Genomic DNA, 20897 nt, shown 5'->3' with positions numbered 1-20897 from the left:
TTGACTTTTTCCCTCTTGAAGGGAACCCTATCTTAGCTTAGGCCACATGCACCGCACATGGTCCAGTAATGATGGCTTTAGGTGGTTTGTTACTTTTGTGTAGACCCTCAACCACTACCTTAGGGGATCTTCCACCAGTACAAGAATTCCCTAATGATGGCCCTTAATTAGTTGCCACTTTTTTGAGACAACCATTGAGGCTCTCCACCTCCAGTGTCAACGGTCTCTTAAAGATGTCCACTAACTACAGTAGTAGTTAAATATTTATTTTTGTCATTTTTTTCCCAAGACTGTGACCACTATCCTAGGAGGTCACCCACTGCATCATACATCAAAAATATAACAAAGAGCATTGTCCCATGAGTTATGAGTCTTACCTTCATCAGTTGACTCCAGGCTTTCCACGCTCTCTGCCCTGTTCTGGCCTCCCTTCATCTTGCTGTAGTACGGAGAAAGTTTCCGGAGTCAAAATGCAAAAGAGTCGAGCTCTCGACCACTGGAACAGCTGTGAGCAGTCAGCAGACCAGGTGAGCTGGGAAGTAACAGGTGTACGCGGCAGCTTGTCATGCACCTATAAGCAACGTCAAGGTCAACCTAATTTCCGACCCTTGAATGTACAGCTCAGCCTAGGTACAACCCTTCGGTGTCAGTGATCCTCCAAAAAGACACACGAGCACCTTCCCTTCTCTGTGATCTCATCCCTTCCCCCAATGCACACAGAAATCTTACTGCAAATCGTCCTGTTATATAAGTTAGCATGGAAACGACCAATATGAGGAAAGAACTTAGATTAGGTGTCACGGAGAGAATGTGGACACTTTAATACTGGAACATATTGTGTGTGAGTTAATGGACCTGGAAGCAATATTTGTACGTAGTCATTACAGCATTTTTGGTAGGTTGCCATCCACTCTCTGTTCTCTGGTGCACTCACACACAAAGAAACCTTTACAAAGGACTTAGGACAACAGCCGGTAAACAAATACTGGTCCTTCTGTAATCATATATATTATGTGCAGTAGGCACTGGGGCGGGCCACCTCTCCTTGTTAAAGGAAACATTTGGACGGCCGAATGAGCTCAAAGATTCCTTCAAGAATTGACTTATTGAAAGGGTTTGCAGTTCTTGGCTTCTGACTCATCAAGAGCTAACGTCTCTGCTGTGTCCTCCTCCACTCTGTATGCTGCAGATCATCTTTTTTACATTGGCTGCTGTGTATGAGCACTAGCCCTGCAGGAAGATTACTTACAGTAGGTCTGAAGTATTCGCCCTCTTTCTTTCAGTCGCGCTCTTTGGTCACTTCCCTCGAGGCTATGGTGTTAGGATATGAGGCACCAGAGGATCACAGGGCTCACACTGGTTTATCCATCCTTCATCAGTCAATTACATATAAGTTCTCATGTGACTGGTCACAAGACATACAAAATGGCTTGCAAGTAGCATGAAATGTTTTGAAACAGTATTCCTTTAAATGAATAGCTACCTCTCCTCTCCCTAGCGGACATCCTGAGGGTGGTGCCAAATGGATATAGACTACGAATGATGTTTTATGGAATATATACCAGGAGGACGAGGAGGAGATGTACAGAGAGAGATCTTTCCCATGACCTATAAGGAAGCCGGTCGCACCTATAGGAAATTGAAGACACCCCATTTAACATAGGTACCAGAGGTGGGACTTGCACCTATCATGTCCTGTGGATGGGTGCTGGTTCTACCTCTTGGACCCCCGTTCTTGACAAAGGGAACCCGCACCATAGGAGACCTCTGGAACCAGAACCTATAATTTGCTGTGGAGATGCCTCCATAAGTGTCTGAGATGGGAACAACCCATTAAATAGCAATAGACTTGGCATGCAGGTAAATATGGAGGGTATCTGGCATCTGGATCCACCCAAAAAAGGGAGATACCGTTCCTTTTTCTCATAAAAGAGGGAGATGCACATACACAGTCATTTTCCTTCAAAATCAATGAAAGTAATGGCCAATGATTTCTATAAATCCCATTAATTTCTGATGAGAGGTTTTGGCATCCATGCTTACCTCATGACTTTATTAGGACTGGCTCAGTCTTTGGATTGGGGGCCCCAGAGAGATAGCTAATTGCAGCTGCACCCAGGCCCTGGTACCTAAGAGGGCCCAAAATCCACTCTGCCAAGTCCTTAGTGGAACCAGAACTTGCTCAGTCTTCGAATTGTGGGGCTCCAGAGGTAAATCTATGCTGGGTGCAGAGGTTTTATCTGGGTCCTGGTACCTACGGTATGTGGGCCCAAAGTCCTTCAGCCAGTAATATTATAAATGGCACATGTCAGATGGGAGCCCTGTTCCAGACTTTGCATTGAAGCCCCAGAACTTTACGTTACACCTCTGGTGGTCTCCATACATTGACAGTAGATACTTAATTTCTTCCACACGGTGAATGTCGTAGCAGGAAAGCAAATATCTCGAAGGGTTGGATCATAGTGCAGGTGTTTTTTTAAAACCTCCCAGCAATCATCTGTAACTCAGCAGCGCCACCATAGGTGAATTGACGCATTGCATGGATGCCATGTAATGCACTGACATATCAGATCCTCCAGAGACAGACTACCTTTGTTTCCAATCTTTGCTCAATCTAATTGAAGCTTTTGATTGAAGTGGCTGCTGAATGTACACGACTCCTTTCTAGAGGGGAACTGATTTGCTAGGAAACAAGCCGGGTCATGAAAAGGATCTAAAAGGGGAACCAAACTTCGCCTACAGCATCCCGTGGTGGGGGAGTGAGTTTACACGGCACACACTAGGCCTCCAATGTTCCTGCATAGATGGAATTGTTTTCCCTGACTCCCAACACACCTTACAATAAGCTTTTCAGAAAGCAGAGGTTGTCATCAAGTGGTTCTCAGCATTCTTCCAAGATGGCAGTGAATATAACATCTGATGGATAAATCTCAGCCGACCTTGAGAAGGATGTACTCAAGACCATGAAATCAGGGAGACTCATGTGCTGCCATGTACTCATATTGGTCAATATGGTCTGACTGTCAGTCCTCATCCAAGTTATCTCTGAAGTGGTGGATGTGGACACCACTGCATCTACTTGGAGACACAGCAACCCAATGGTTAGACCTTTGAAAGATCTTGAAAATAAAAGAAGCAAAACAAAAATCAGGACACAGATTAGAGCAACTCGAACCTCACAAAGTCCTTCTCCAGACTCCAATAACGTAGCCTACACTAAAAGATAGACTGCCCCTCTGGATAACCAGTCCAGATCTTGGCTCCACTTGCACAGAATCTTCTGTACATGGTGATTTCAGGCTGCTGAGCTATGGACACCCAATGAATAAAGCTTCCAATGATCAGTTCATGGTCTTGCATCCCTTTGAGGTTATCTACTCTTTGTATGTAGAGTGCACTGCTTTGTGGGTAAATTCTTCAGCCATATAGCTCCATGCATGCTACTTTATATGTGCGTCTGTCCCTCCGAAAATATGACTTACTCTGTCCAAGGTACTGAAATTATAAATGTCAGATACCTACATGACTCCAGAGGCTGGTGAAGCATGCAGAGGAAAGGCCATGGATGCATGGGGTCGTCACTGGTACCGACAGTAGTACATACTTTTCTTACACAATCAGAGCCATCACCCAGCATCAGCAGTGGTAGGGGTAGAGGGATGTGGTCATACTCTGTGCGGATCAGAGGTATGGGGTGGAAGTAAGCCTAGCTGTATCTGAGAGTTTGCATTATATTACAAAGGCATCCTACCTGGTAATATAAAACTGCACCAAATTCAGACATTTTAATGGCCTTGGAGAACTGTCTTTGGTCACCCCGACACCTACTTACATGCAAGTACACAGGGGAGGACTGGGAACTTAAAGTGGCCCTAGATAAAACTAAAAGTGTCCCAATGTTGTAGGTGGGTCAGAAGCACAACTAGATTAAGCCTGCAAATCCATATTGTGCCACAATTTACTTCCCCAGCAGAACCAAATACCAGAGTGCAGCACAAAACACCTCCCCAGAAGCTGTCCCTCTGTGGTGACCAGTTCTCGACAGTCCCAGCATTAATTAAATCAGGGAGCGTCAGATCATTACGTACCTGGCGGCTGTGAGTGAAGCCCAAGCGGCCTTCTGGGCATAGGCCCACAGAGAATTTTCCCTGCAGAGTCTATGGCCCGTCCGCCCATGCAAGTGCGTATAAACACCTTCATTCTCCATCACCTCCTCCATGTCTATCCAGCTTGTGTTACTTCTGTAGCAACCTGGGACTTCTCTGCCTGCTTGAGTTAGGACACACTTAGAAGTTTCTTCTACATTTTGCAGTAGCAAAATTATTGGCTCTTTTTAAGAAGGGCTCCAGAGATAGATGTAATCCGGAGTTCTCCTGCTAAAATTAAAACCAATAGAAGAAATGAAGGATGCACACTCAAGTTCTTTGAAATTCTTCTTGGAGGATGAGTGAGTGGACACGGTTTTTCTTCCCCCTGAATGACCCCCTACGTTACTGCACACCTGGCTCAACCTATCCTGCAAAATCTTTACCTTCTCGTTTTTGTTTTGCCTCATTTTACATTTGCTTTTGCCCATGGCATTTATATATCCAAATGCTCCATTAAGAAGTTATCCAGGTGATTGACCACTGGACAAGCTTGGAGGCACCTAAGTCCTGGGGCCAAATGAAGCCATGGGAAATTGGCGGCTCTCATTGACACTGCATCATCTTCCACTGGGTCTCACAGGAATCAGACAGATATAAATATACTTCTACTTACCCTAGTCTAGAAGATGTTTGCTGAAAGAGCCTGAATGTCAGACTGATTTTCTTGAGTAACTATCATTATTAAGTTAAGTAATATGTTCCCCGGAGAACCAATTATCCCGTCTGAGAAACAGGAAAGAATTGTGAATAGTACAGCAATCTCTTATCAGATGTGACTTCTAGGACAAGCTACATATCACTCCGAGGACTAATGCTGTGAGGTCTGGTGGGCGAATATATCATTTTCAACAGTATCTTCTATTTTGACAATGGCAGTCTATATGCACCCGTCCATGAGGGCCACTCCGAGGTGCCACCCAATGACACCATAATCCACTTCGCATATCAGCCCTCTTGTCATTTTCTGTATTATGCACTAGTCTTCTGTCTTGCTTTGCAGGTCAGCTCCATTAAAGTGACTGAATACCACCCACAACCTGCCGAAAGATGTGGCACTGTTTTTGGAAGAAGGCTGCCACGTTTTTCTAATCCTCAGCAATCCCTTTAAACTAATTGTTAGGGATGCACCTGAGAAAACGTTTTCAGTATCAACCAGCGGAATTATGATTTCAGCTCTTGAGCATGATACAGCCTGCAGAGAGCCTAGCAGGTTTTGTATTTGTTTGTAACGCCACAGTCACTTACGTCTTGTGTTCCTTTCCTAGCCTCTGCTAATTCATGCGGTCGCCTCTCTCCTCTGTGTATTGTCATGCCTCTCTGTCTCTTACCTCCATACCTCTGCTATTCTTCTCTGTGGCTTCTGGTCCATCTTCTCCGACCTCAGCCTCAGTATTCTGCCTCAGTACCATGTATCAGATTTCCAGCTTCTCAATCAAAGCCCTAACAGTCTCTCAGTCTAAGATCAGCATGCACAATGCCAAGTGTCTGCTGGGGTCATGTAAAGCACAGCGACATTTAGCACAGGAGAACTCCTCTCCATATAAAATAGAAATTAGGTCTTAACACTTGATATTATGGGGAACTGAGGAAAAAGATAGGACACCCTTGCCCCTAATAGCGAGTGTTACCTCCTTTGGCTGAAATAACTGCAGTGAGACGGTTCTTGTAGCCATCTACCAGTCTTCGACATCGGTCTGAGGAAATTTTACCCCACTCCTCAATGCAGAACTTTTTCAGCTGTGAGATGTTTGAGGGGTTTCTTGCACGTACAGCCCTTTTCAAGTCACCCCACAGCATCTCAATGGGATTCAAATCTGGACTTTGACTTGGCCATTCCAGGACTCTCCATTTCTTCTTTTTCAGCCAATCTTTGGTTGATTTACTAGTATGTTTTGGGTCATTGTCATGTTGCATGGTCCAGTTCCGCTTCAGCTTTAATTTTCTAACTGATGGTCTCACATGTTCTTCAAGCACCTTCTGATACACAGTAGAATTCATCGTGGATTCTATGATGGTGAGCTGACCAGGTCCTGCTGCAGCAAAGCAGCCCCAAACCATGACACTTCCACCTCCATGCTTCACAGTTGGTATGAGGTTCTTTTCTTGGAATGCTGTGTTTGGTTTACGCCAAACATGTCCTCTGCTGTTGTGTCCAAATAATTCAATTTTGGACTCATCTGTCCAAAGAACATTATTCCAGAAGTCCTGGTCTTTGTCAACTTTATCTCTGGCAAATGTCAGTCTGGCCTCGATGTTTCTCTTGGAAAGCAAAGGTTTCCTCCTTGCACACCTCCCATGCAAGTTAAACTTGTACAGTCTCTTTCTGATTGTAGAGGCATGTACTTCTACATCAACAGTAGCCAGAGCCTGCTGTAGTTCTCGAGATGACACTTTAGGGTTTTTGGAGATCTCTTTTAGCATCTTGCGGTCTGCTCTTGGGGTGAACTTGCTGGGGCGACCAGTCCTGGGCATGTTGGCAGTTGTTTTGAAAGCCCTCCACTTGTAGACTATCTTCCGGACAGTGGAATGGCTGATTTCAAAATCTTTTGAGATCTTTTTAAATCCCTTCCCAGACTCATAGGCTGCTACAATCTTTTTTCTGAAGTCCTCTGACAGCTCTTTTGCTCTCACCATGGTGCTCACTCTCACTTTAACAGTCAGGAGCACACCAAACTAAATGTCTGAGGTTTAAATAGGGCAAGCCTCATTCAACATGCAGAGTAACGATCTACTAATTATGTGCACCTGGTGTGATATACCTGTGTGAGATCTGAGCCAATTTAAGAGGGAATACATGTGAGGGTGTCCTATCTTTTTCCTCAGTTAGAATAGGCATTTTTGTAGAATGACATTTACAGAAGATCTTGAAAAGACTTTTCTTCAGTTTTCTTTGTTTAGTCGGATTACTTTAATCTCTCTGTATTGTTGAAACGGAGATGAAATAACCTTTTATTAAAAATGTTACAAAAAACCACATGCTTTCAAAGGGTGTCCTAATTTTTTCACATGACTGTATAAAAGTAGCTTTCACTCTGACAGCCTTGTATTACATAGACTTCCATTCATCTGAATGGCCACCATGTAATTCTACATTTCCCCTGTAGTGGCCACTGTAGGATAAATGCCCGACTGGCTGAGGTTCCTCCTGAGGATGTTTGTGTGTCGATCAGCTGATCACTGCGGTGGTGCCCATATGAAAGTGGTTTGATGAGATTTGAGAAAACCTGTTAGCACATATCAAATGTAAAATAGGTTAAACGGAAAGACCTATTTCTTATAAACATATGTTTTTTTTGTAGAATTTTTGCTGATTTTATTTTTAATTTTCCATGTCTATATTTTATGAAACTCTTAAAATCCTGCAGTTTTCACACTGAGCCTCAAGGTAGACTGATACTTACTGTTCTGTAGAGATCACTCATCAGCAGTCATCTCATTTTCATCACAGAATGGATTACAACGACAGATAAGATCTATATAAAGTGGCCACGAGCCAGTGTACCAGTGAGCACTGTGGTCAGTGAACAGTGGACGTGACATCACTAAGGGAAATGGAAGAGCACCCCAAAGAAAAAAAAATGTTCACCAAATTGGTTGTCCTAGAAAGTGTAACTTGGTCTAAATAAAACAAGGCCTCATACATCCGCCTCAGCATAAAAATATAATAACAACTGGAACGGGAAGAAGCAAAATGCAAAGGTTTCTTCTGATCTTAAAGGGGCTGTCCAGAATGATAAAAAAAAGTTTTTGTTTTTCCCAAAATAGTGCCTCTCTTGTCTATAGTGCAGCATTTAAATGAAGATGGCTGAGCTGCAATACCAGATGCATCCCATGCACAAGGGGGGGGGCGCTATCTCAGGAAACAAAGCAAATCCTTTACTCTACCTCCAGAAAACCCAATCGAAGGCCCAACATTACCCAGTGCTTAATGGTTTAAAGGGGTCCTCAAAATAGGTCATCACCATGGGATCGGTAGAGGTCTTGGCACCCTGCCAATCAGATGTTTTAGGAGGCTGCTGTGCTACTTAAGTGCAGCTTAACAAGCACAGCGCCATATGTTGTATAGTGGCCGTTCTTGGCATTGCAGCTCTTCCTCATTCAATTTAATGGGACTGAGCTGCACCTAGGCCATGTGACCGATGAACGGTGACATCACTGGTCTGGGAGGAGCTGACGGAGTACTGCGGCCTCTCTGCACAGCTGGTGGGTGGGTCATCAATATGTAAATCCCGGAGAACCCCTTTAATAATGTGAGACCATTTTACTTGCAGTCACATGCTTTTATATGGCCATCTATCAGACTGCCAAGACCAAGGGGATAGTGGAGCCCCCTACTTAATAGCCCCTCATTTTAGGTAGCATAGAATGGGCCAACCTGAGCACGGGCCCCTTCCTCCTCCACGGGCCCCATACCACTAGGCTGTGCCGCCTGCTGATGTCTGCAGTGGGACATCACTGGGACATTTCCCACGATGCACTCTGTCACGAGACAAGCAATTACATATAGACATGAAGAGGTCCCTCTGTGGAGCCGCCGGCGGGGGCCGCCTACAGCACTAATCTAATCCTCGCGCTTTCTTTTTAGTTCCCGTAGTACAATGATAGTATGCAGCGGACGTCCCATAAAGGGGGCATTCTGTGGTCACCATGTGTGAGGAAATAGTAAAGCTGAATGACAGCAAGCAGAGATCTTAACTGATACAGAAAAGAACTATCAGGGAAGATTGTACTGAAGCCAGAAAACACCAAAGTCTGGAGCTTTCTGATATGTCTTGTAGTTCAAGTCTTCATCATGTTCGATATCTCTGCTTGCTGAAAGTGACAGGCCTAATATGACTGCAATCTGAGGATTTGTTACAATTGTATCCAGTCTAAACTGATACATTTTACCTTCACATTTACACTGGTGCGATGTGTGGTGTAAACCAGATACTCCAGTCACACCAATGATTGTACACTGTGACCCCACCAGCAGAATAGTGAGTGCAGCTCTGGAGTATAATACAGGATGTAACTCAGGATCAGTACAGGATAAGTAATGTAATGTATGTACATAGTGACTGCACCAGCAGAATAGTGAGTGCAGCTCTGGAGAATAATACAGGATGTAACTCAGGATCAGTACAGGATAAGTAATGTAATGTATGTACACATTGACTGCACCAGCAGAATAGCGAGTGCAGCTCTGGAGTATAATACAGGATGTAACTCAGGATCAGTATAGGATAAGTAATGTAATGTATGTGCACAGTGACTGCACCAGCAGAATAGCGAGTGCAGCTCTGGAGTATAATACAGGATGTAACTCAGGATCAGTACAAGATAAGTAATGTAATGTATGTGCACAGTGACTGCACCAGCAGAATAGTGAGTGCAGCTCTGGAGTATAATACAGGATGTAACTCAGGATCAGTACAGGATAAGTAATGTATGTACACAGTGACTGCACCAGCAGAATAGTGAGTGCAGCTCTGGAGTATAATACAGGATGTAACTCAGGATCAGTACAGGATAAGTAATGTATGTACACAGTGACTGCACCAGCAGAATAGTGAGTGCAGCTCTGGAGTATAATACAGGATGTAATTCAGGATCAGTACAGGATAAGTAATGTAATGTATGTACACAGTGACTGCACCAGCAGAATAGCGAGTGCAGCTCTGGAGTATAATACAGGATGTAACTCAGGATCAGTATAGGATAAGTAATGTAATGTATGTACACAGTGACTGCACCAGCAGAATAGTGAGTGCAGCTCTGGAGTATAATGCAGGATGTAACTCAGGATCAGTATAGGATAAGTAATGTAATGTATGTACACAGTGACTGCACCAGCAGAATAGTGAGTTCAGCTCTAGAGTATAATACAGGATGTAACTCAGGATCAGTACGGGATAAGTAATGTAATGTATGTGCACAGTGACTGCACCAGCAGAATAGTGAGTGCAGCTCTGGAGTATAATACAGGATGTAACTCAGGATAAGTACAGGATAAGTAATGTAATGTATGTACACAGTGACTGCACCAGCAGAATAGTGAGTGCAGCTCTGGAGTATAATACAGGATGTAACTCAGGATCAGTACAGGATAAGTAATGTAATGTATGTACACAGTGACTGCACCAGCAGAATAGTGAGTGCAGCTCTAGAGTATAATACAGGATGTAACTCAGGATCAGTACAGGATAAGTAATGTATGTACACAGTGACTCCACCAGCAGAATAGTGAGTGCAGCTCTGGAGTATAATACAGGATGTAACTCAGGATCAGTACAGGATAAGTAATGTAATGTATGTACACAGTGACTCCACCAGCAGAATAGTGAGTGCAGCTCTGGAGGATAATACAGGATGTAACTCAGGATCAGTACAGGATAAGTAATGTAATGTATGTACATAGTGACTCCACCAGCAGAATAGTGAGTGCAGCTCTGGAGTATAATACAGGATGTAACTCAGGATCAGTACAGGATAAGTAATGTAATGTATGTACACAGTGACTCCACCAGCAGAATAGTGAGTTCAGCTCTGGAGGATAATACAGGATGTAACTCAGGATCAGTACAGGATAAGTAATGTAATGTATGTGCACAGTGACTGCACCAGCAGAATAGTGAGTGCAGCTCTGGAGTATAATACAGGATGTAACTCAGGATCAGTACAGGATAAGTAATGTAATGTATGTACACAGTGACTGCACCAGCAGAATAGTGAGTGCAGCTCTGGAGTATAATACAGGATGTAACTCAGGATCAGTACAGGATAAGTAATGTAATGTATGTACACAGTGACTCCACCAGCAGAATAGTGAGTTCAGCTCTGGAGGATAATACAGGATGTAACTCAGGATCAGTACAGGATAAGTAATGTAATGTATGTACATAGTGACTCCACCAGCAGAATAGTGAGTGCAGCACTGGAGTATAATACAGGATGTGTACAGGATAAGTAATACAATGTATTCAGGAATGGACACAACTTTTGTGTACATGTTCTATGTGTATATATATAAACTGTAAGTTGGCAATCAGTATTATACTTGATGTATGTGATGAATTTATAACAATATTTTTTATTCTGTTCTGTTATGCATACATCCTTCCTGATTTCATGGCCTGTAGTACCTTGTTTCATCCTCCAGGTGTCTCTGCAGCAGTTGTGATCTACCTGTTTTATAAAACAAAGTCGGTTCTCACAAAACCTACTCTCTATTGCCACCTATTGGTAGCTACCTGGTAAGCACATGTCCTATAGAGGCATATGGGGGATACCAGCCTGCTCCTAGAAGTGCCTGCCATATAACCCCATCCGCATACGTCAAAATGTGCCTGCTGTACATCCACCCTAAGTGACCTACCTCGGTCCCAGTGTCCTGTATTTAGTGTTTGCCACATGCCCCTGTACACACTTCCTACCACACGCCCCAATAAGTACCTAACACAAAACCCCCATAAGTGCCCAGCACATGCCCCTTATATAGACTCTATGCTACATTTCCCCCATTAGTACAGTATAACCCAGTGGCCTAACATCCTGAGGTCCAATGCCAAATCTGTAGTAGTGCTCCTACCCCTGTGCATTTATGTTACTGGTGTCAGGCTGTAGCTACACCCTTGGTACAAGCATCTCTTCTGTGCTCCAGTCATCTCTAGTGGCTACTCCATCAGCAGGAGACAGCATCACTGAGTGATACTGCCCCCCATTGGCAGGACTATGTAATCTCTAAAATAGAACATGCATAATTTCTGGTACAGTCCCGATGGTTACCAGGCCTTTCCAAGTTTCTGTATCCTCCTGGTTATGAGGACTTCCCAGGTATCTGTATCCTCCTGGTTATGAGGACTTCCCAGATATCTGTATCCTCCTGGTTATGATGACTTCCCAGGTATCTGTATCCTCCTGGTTATGAGGACTTCCCAATTATCTGTATTCTCCTGGTTATGAGGACCTTCCAATTATCTGTATCATCCTGGTTATGAGGACTTCCCAAGTGCCTGCATCCTCCTGGTTTTGAGAACTTCCCAGGTGTCTGTATCCTCCTGGTAATGAGGACTTCTCAATTATATGTATCCTCCTGGTTATGAGGACTTCTCAGGTATCTGTATCCTCTTGGTTATGAGGACTTCCCAGGTATCTGTATCCTCCTGGTAATGAGGACTTCTCAATGATATGTATCCTCCTGGTTATGAGGACTTCTCAGGTATATGTATCCTCCTGGTTATGAGGACTTCCCAGGTATCTGTAGCCTCCTAATGTTACAAGGTTCTTTCATGTATCACTATGGGAATCCATCATCTTCAGTGTATAATAGCCTGCAGCACATGATACACAACCCAATAGACATCACATACCTGTCCGTGGGATTTTTTGGCTTCTAAAACACTAAAGCCCCACCATCAGCAGAAAGAAGAGGCCAAATGATCCTTTGGGCAATGCCGACTCACCTATGACCTGCATGGGCCCATACTGCATTGGACCATTACAGTGGTCCAAATACAAATTTCTCCTCAAATTACCAAGCTGAACCCTTGATACCACTAGATGTAAGGTAGTAATCCTATAAGTCTGGAGGAAATGCCCCTTTGCCATTGGAGAGCATTAGAGTATTCTAGGAGCAGGGCTGCCCCATGGTATTGGAGGCTGTCCTGGGAACTGCACCCTTCAATAAATAATCTGGCCCCAGTTACAGCCCAGTTGATGTTTCCACTTATTCATTCCATTGACCTGTCCTATAAGTTATATCATTGCACTTCTCCCACCCGTCTCGGGTCCAGTCTTTGGCTGCTACATGTAGAGAAATGAGCTCAGTTGTCACTTCCCTTCCCCCACTAATGCAAACCAGGGGGCGATAACGAGAAAGCTCTTCCCAGGGTAAATGTGATCTCCAAACTATGGGATTGATATTCAGAACATCACTGAAAGCTATTTTTGTAATAATTTGCAAAAACGACTAGTCTGTGTGGATATTACCTACGCCCGGACTTCAGATTTTCGACGTCTCATTATGTTGTCCACCTCCTGCATCTTGTAGCACAACATTTCTTTGGAAATCAATTAGATACAGAGAAGAGATGGCGCTCATCAGACATCTTATGGTCTAATTAGTTTGATGGAAAACAACCAGACAATAGGTCACCATTTGGCGCACGGATGTGCCGGGTCTGTAGGTTTGGGGGGGGGCGGACGAGACACTTATTTGCATAGAATTATGGATCATTATGCCGCTCTTTCTTGCCCGTGCCCTTTCCTTTGCCTCCTACATAATATTTCCTTATCGGAAAATACCCCCCAAACATTGGCGTTGTCGCTTTCCCGCTGCTTGTCCGGGGGATGGGGAGCTCTGTGAGTCACTCGCTAATAGACATTACTCCAGAGACCGCCACAAATACACAATGTTCCCCGGGCGGAGATTACACTTGTTTGTCTCAGAATAAATCAGCTCCAGAGGTTGTGTCTGCATCCAGCGCGCCGCGGCAGATAAGAGGCACAATATATATATATAACGCTCCACCCCCTGGGGGGACATGATGAAATGTTTATGTAATGGAGAAGCAGAGATACGTCCACCATGGGAATGTATCAGTAATAAGAGGTGACACACTGGATGTCACCGGCATGGATCGCACAACCAGCAGCCACCTTAAAGGGGAGCCGTCTCTTCTCCTGACATGTCTGTTTTAGTAACTGCTTGCATCCCCCATGTAATAATGATCCTGGAACATCTAGTCTCATGGCTCTATGTTGTGTCATTCCTCTATTATTGCAACTAGAAGTTATGAATGAATTGTCAGCAGTTTGCAGTAAAGGTCCATATGGGTGTCACCAGTTAGGGGGTGTGGCAGACACTGGAAGCACTGATTGGATAGTGTCAGACTGTGCAGGGACACTCCCTCAACTGGTAACACTCTGCTGGACCTTTATTGCACACTTCTAGAAATGTATTTATAACTTCTAGCAGGAATAATAAAGGAATGGCATAAGATACAGTCATGAGAATAGATGTTCCAGAATGGTAATTACATGGGGAATGCAAGTAGTTACTAAAGCAGACATATCAGGGGAGGTGACATACTTAGGCCTCAGGCACACGGCCGTAGTTCTGGTCCGCATGCGAGCCGCAGTTTTTGTGGCTCTGATGTGGACTTATTCACTTCAATGGAGCCGCAAAAGATGATGACAGCACTCCGTGCGCTGTCCGCATCCGTTGCTCCGTTCCGTGGCCCTGCAAAAAAAATATAACAGGAGGACAACTTCTAGTGGCTAGGAACTGCATGCGGGGAGGCCAGGAGGTGGAGCGGCAGGTGGAGTTGTTCAGAAGAGTTTGTCTCCCTCCAAATAGGGTTGTTGTGTAGTAAAGTATAACCTGGGGCGCACCTAACCTTTCTGCTGCCGGAGGCGAAAATTGAAACGGTGCTCCTTCTCCCCCATCCCTATTCTCAACCTAAGCTCTTCGCTCTTAACTTTACACACAGCATGACAAAACCTACGGGGTAACACAGCGCCCCATACCTCTTACATCCAGGGACGTCTCCTCTGATGTAGACGTTCTCTTTCCTCATCTTCTCCATTCAGACCAGACCGCCATGATGACTTCTTCCAGCCACGTCTGTGCAGAGTTTGACAAACAAACGTCTTCGCTTCCTACTTTTCCATCATCCTGTGTGTGACAGAAGAAAAATGACCCCTTATAATGTGCGCTAGTACAAAAAATGACCCCGTTGTGTGCCATTACAAATGCCGGTAATACCTCCTCTTAGTGCCCAAAGTTGAGCCAGTTTCCCCACTGTGCCTTCATAATGTGTGCCAATGCCCCCTACTGTGTGCAGTACAAAAATACCCCCTCCTAGTGCCCCCAGTAGAGACAATGTCCCCATAGTGCTGCCGGTAGATGCCTCCATGATGCTCCTCTCCCTCCTTCCCCATAGTTCCTCCCATAATGTGTGCCAGTATAAAATGCCCCTGCATAGTGCCCCCAGTAGATGCCCCCATGATGCTCCTCTCTCCCCCCTCCCCCATAGTGCTCCCATAATGTCTTCCAGTTTAAAATTACCATATTGACCAAACAGCATGTTGTCAAATGAAAAAAAAATAAGAATATACATATATACTTACCTCCATGAGGCTGTCAGTGCAGGTCTCTTCCGGCCTGTGTCCCACACAGTATGCTGCCCGGCTTAGGCGGCACGATGATGAGGGATCCAACTGTATCGCCATCCTGAGGACGGCGATACAGTTGAATATAGAGAGATGAGCACTTCCACAATGGAAATGCTCATTTCCCTCTGTCCTGCCACCGCCCCCCACTTAGATCCAGTCCTGCTCACATTCTAGGACAGGTTGCTGGTGGCCATTTTATTATTCTTCATGAATAACACCACGAAGGATCCCTCATTAACACTGTATCAACAATGGTACACAGTGCTCCCATTTCTAGTGCTACCATTAATCCCCCCACCAAAGTTATTGCCACTAATGCCCCCATTTCCAGTGCCCCCACTTTACCCACTGCACCCCACTCCCACCCTTCCCAGTATATATTTTGGTTGCAGGTCTTCTACCTAGGAGACCCCTCTAATCACTTGCTGGATTTAAGACAGAGCAATAGGAGAGGGAGAGAGGTCTGCAGTGTGGCAGAGACCTAGATCGATGCAGATGCTAGAGCTTCAGAGCCTGTCTCTTTCTCAAGCTCCTTTAGCCCGAACCCCCAAAACCAAACGACTTTGTTATATTAAAATGTCTGTCTTGAACTCTTTCTTTATTTCAGCTAAGGAGTTGTAAATGTTATTATATTGCATATGTAGCTCTGACATCATTTTATGTGTGTAGGACCTCTGGTCACATGCACAGGTCCTTAAGTCTGTGAGCATGAGCTGTTTACAGACTGTATGTATGTATATATATATACAGTATAGACCAAAAGTTTGGACACACCTTCTCATTCAAAGAGTTTTTTTTATTTTCATGACTATGAAAATTGTAGATTCACACTGAAGGCATCAAAACTATGAATTAACACATGTGGAATTATATACATAACAAAAAAGTGTGAAACAACTGAAAATATGTCATATTCTAGGTTCTTCACAGTAGCCACCTTTTGCTTTGATTACTGCTTTGCACACTCTTGGCATTCTCTTGATGAGCTTCAAGAGGTAGTCACCTGAAATAGTCTTCACTTCACAGGTGTGCCCTGTCAGGTTTAATAAGTAGGATTTCTTGCCTTATAAATGGGGTTGGGACCATCAGTTGCGTTGTGGAGAAGTCAGGTGGATACACAGCTGATAGTCCTACTGAATAGACTGTTAGAATTTGTATTATGGCGAGAAAAAAGCAGCTAAGTAAAGAAAGACGAGTGGCCATCATTACTTTAAGAAATGAAGGTCAGTCAGTCCGAAAAATTGGGAAAACTTTGAAAGTGTCCCCAAGTGCAGTCACAAAAACCATCAAGCGCTACAAAGAAACTGGCTCACATGCGGACAGCCCCAGGAAAGGAAGACCAAGAGTCACCTCTGCTGCGGAGGATAAGTTCATCCGAGTCACCAGCCTCAGAAATCGCAGGTTAACAGCAGCTCAGATTAGAGACCAGGTCAATGCCACCCAGAGTTCTAGCAGCAGACACATCTCTAGAACAACTGTTAAGAGGAGACTGTGTGAATCAGGCCTTCATGGTAGAATATCTGCTAGGAAACCACTGCTAAGGACAGGCAACAAGCAGAAGAGACTTGTTTGGGCTAAAGAACACAAGGAATGGACATTAGACCAGTGGAAATCTGTGCTTTGGTCTGATGAGTCCAAACTTGACATCTTTGGTTCCAACCACCGTGTCTTTGTGCGACGCAGAAAAGGTGAACGGATGGACTCTACGTGCCTGGTTCCCACCGTGAAGCATGGAGGAGGAGGTGTGATGGTGTGGGGGTGCTTTGCTGGTGACACTGTTGGGGATTTACTCAAAATTTAAGGCATACTGAACCAGCATGGCTACCACAGCATCTTGCAGCGGCATGCTATTCCATCCGGTTTGCGTTTAGTTGGACTATCATTTATTTTTTAACAGGACAATGACCCCAAACACACCTCCAGGCTGTGTAAGGGCTATTTGACCATGAAGGAGAGTGATGGGGTGCTGCGCCAGATGACCTGGACTCCACAGTCACCGGACCTGAACCCAATCGAGATGGTTTGGGGTGAGCTGTACCGCAGAGTGAAGGCAAAAGGGCCAACAAGTGCTAAGTATCTCTGGGAACTCCTTCAAGACTGTTGGAAAACCATTTCAGGTGACTACCTCTTGAAGCTCATCAAGAGAATGCCAAGAGTGTGCAAAGCAGTAATCAAAGCAAAAGGTGGCTACTTTGAAGAACCTAGAATATGACATATTTTCAGTTGTTTTCAGATACTTTTTTGTTATGTATATAATTCCACATGTGTTAATTCATAGATTTGATCCCTTCAGTGTGAATTTCATAGTCATGAAAATAAAGAAAACTCTTTGAATGAGAAGGTGTGTCCAAACTTTTGGTCTGTACTGTATATATATATACAGACGTGGACAAAATTGTTGGTACCCTTTGGTCAATGAAAGAAAAAGTCACAATGGTCACAGAAATAACTTTAATCTGACAAAAGTAATAATAAATTAAAATTCTATAAATGTTAACCAATGAAAGTCAGACATTGTTTTTCAACCATGCTTCAACAGAATTATGTAAAAAAATAAACTCATGAAACAGGCATGGACAAAAATGATGGTACCCCTAACTTAATATTTTGTTGCGCAACCTTTTGAGGCAATCACTGCAATCAAACGCTTCCTGTAACTGTCAATGAGACATCTGCACCTCTCAGCAGGTATTTTGGCCCACTCCTCATGAGCAAACTGCTCCAGTTGTGTCCGGTTTGAAGGGTGCCTTTTCCAGACTGCATGTTTCAGCTCCTTCCAAAGATGCTCAATAGGATTGAGGTCAGGGCTCATAGAAGGCCACTTTAGAATAGTCCAATTTTTTCCTCTTAGCCATTCTTGGGTGTTTTTAGCGGTGTGTTTTGGGTCATTGTCCTGTTGCAAGACCCATGACCTGCGACTGAGACCAAGCTTTCTGACACTGGCTAGTACATTTCTCTCTAGAATTCCTTGATAGTCTTGAGATTTCATTGTACCCTGCACAGATTCAAGACACCCTGTGCCAGACGCAGCAAAGCAGCCCCAGAACATAACAGAGCCTCCTCCATGTTTCACAGTAGGGACAGTGTTCTTTTCTTGATATGCTTCATTTTTTCGTCTGTGAACATACAGCTGATGTGCCTTGGCAAAAACTTCGATTTTTGTCTCATCTGTCCACAGGACATTCTCCCAGAAGCTTTGTGGCTTGTCAACATGTAGTTTGGCATATTCCAGTCTTGCTTTTTTATGATTCGTTTTCAACAATGGTGTCCTCCTTGGTCGTCTCCCATGTAGTCCACTTTGGCTCAAACAACGACGGATGGTGCGATCTGACACTGATGTTCCTTGAGCATGAAGTTCACCTTGAATCTCTTTAGAAGTCTTTCTAGGCTCTTTTGTTACCATTCGGATTATCCGTCTCTTAGATTTGTCATCAATTTTCCTCCTGCGGCCACGTCCAGGGAGGTTGGCTACAGTCCCATGGATCTTAAACTTATGAATAATATGTGCAACTGTACTCACAGGAACATCTAGTTGCTTGGAGATGGTCTTATAGCCTTTACCTTTAACATGCTTGTCTATAATTTTCTTTCTGATCTCTTGAGACAGCTCTTTCCTTTGCTTCCTCTGGTCCATGTCGAGTGTGGTACACACCATATCACCAAACAACACAGTGATTACCTGGAGCCATATATATAGGCCCAATGGCTGATTACAAGGTTGTAGACACCTGTGATGCTAATTAGTGGACACACCTTGAATTAACATGTCCCTTTGGTCACATTATGTTCTGTGTTTTCTAGGGGTACCATCATTTTTGTCCATGCCTGTTTCATGAGTTTATTTTTTTACATAATTCTGTTGAAGCATGGTTGAAAAACAATGTCTGACTTTCATTGGTTAACATTTATAGAATTTTAATTTATTATTACTTTTGTCAGATTAAAGTTATTTCTGTGACCATTGTGACTTTTTCTTTCATTGACCAAAGGGTACCAACAATTTTGTCCACGTCTGTATATATATATATTTATTCTGTTGTTATCAGGTTGATGGTGGATTTCCTCCATGGCATTCAGGGTGGTCTCCAGGTCTGATTGGAAAGGCACCAGAGAATCAAATGCTATGGCCAGTTCTAAAGGAGCCCAGTAGGGTACTTTGAGAATGCAGAGGCATGGAGATTCCAGGCTTTGACATTCTCACTTGGGCAGAGATGAGATAAGCATAAGTAAACTTGGCACCAAATGCTAAACAGGTCCAGGCAGTGACGCAACTTAAAAACGAGAATCTGTAGAGACTTACAGTGAGCTGGGATGATGGAGAGAAGCATGATTCTGTTGGGATCGAGTGATCGGCTCTGGAGCCTGTAGACAGACAGCCAAAGAGAAGTGCCATTTGTGCCAGGCCACTGAGAGAGCAAAGGTTCCTGAGAGGGGATAGTGAGAAGTCTGTGGATACAGTCTAAAAAGAGGGGGCCCCAGAGAGGGCAGATGGAGACATGTAGTTCATTTGGGTTCCCATGCATCATAGAGATCCTAAGGAAAACTGTTATAGGAGGTGCCATGAGAGATGAGGCCTAGCTAAGAGACCTGTTGTCATGGTGCGGTGTGGGTAGTAAACTCCACACCGAACACAGGAAGGAAGGGAAATGTCGTCACCTAGTGAATCCTGACTACTATCAGTATGAACAGACCTCGATGGTAGGAATGTTCATACGCAGTAACCTAGAACCCTATCTGACCCTAAAGGGCCCTGGAGATAGTGTCAGGACAAAAGATGACCTGTTCTTTCCCAGCTGAAGGAGCAGGGGTGGATTGGCCATATACCCTACAGGGAAATTTTCTGGTAGGCTGATGTCCCATGGGGCCACCAAAGTCCTCCTCTCTGCCGCTGACCAGGTGCATAATGAGCTCTCAGCAGTAATTAACACTGTGAGAATCAGGTGCTCATGTACCCAGCCAGACACCGCATATGCCCTCCTGAATTCAACTGCTGTGGCCCATATCTCACCTCCTAAGCCTCCTGCTCCATAGACAATTTAAGCAGGAGCAGGCTACGATGGGAACGAGCCTTCCTAGCATTTGATCCACGAAATAGCGAGATGCAGAGGTGGCCGTGTGGGCATCAGAAGTGACGCAGGAGCCAGGCAGTGAGGTAAGTACAAGCTGTGTGAGGGGCATGGGCATTGGGGGGGGGGGCATTATAGTGGTCCGGCTCCTCCAGGTGCAGATCTTTCTACATTGAATTTTGGATGTACATATATGCAAAACATAAAGCCCCAACAGAAAATCATGGCTACTATGGTAAAGCATCTGGACATCCAGCACCCAATGAAGCATATTATGCTGTGCACAAGGTCTTACACTGATACATGTGTAATAAACCATATTTTTCTCTTATCATTTCATCTCTTTTTTTTTTTGTCCCAATAGTTTTTTTTTGCTTAGAATAATTAGCGCTATTATTTCCTCTAAGGCTTGCATTGATTTTTTTCACCACATATTTCCCGGTAGATCTTGCCCTGTGACATGACGCAGCTGGTTACTTGCTGGAATAATGGCTTCCATCATCTCACCATTATCAGGAGTCATTTT

Source organism: Bufo gargarizans, chromosome 1 (assembly GCF_014858855.1).
Source record: "Bufo gargarizans isolate SCDJY-AF-19 chromosome 1, ASM1485885v1, whole genome shotgun sequence".
Lineage (NCBI taxonomy): Eukaryota > Metazoa > Chordata > Amphibia > Anura > Bufonidae > Bufo > Bufo gargarizans.
This window is presented reverse-complemented; position numbering follows the sequence as displayed.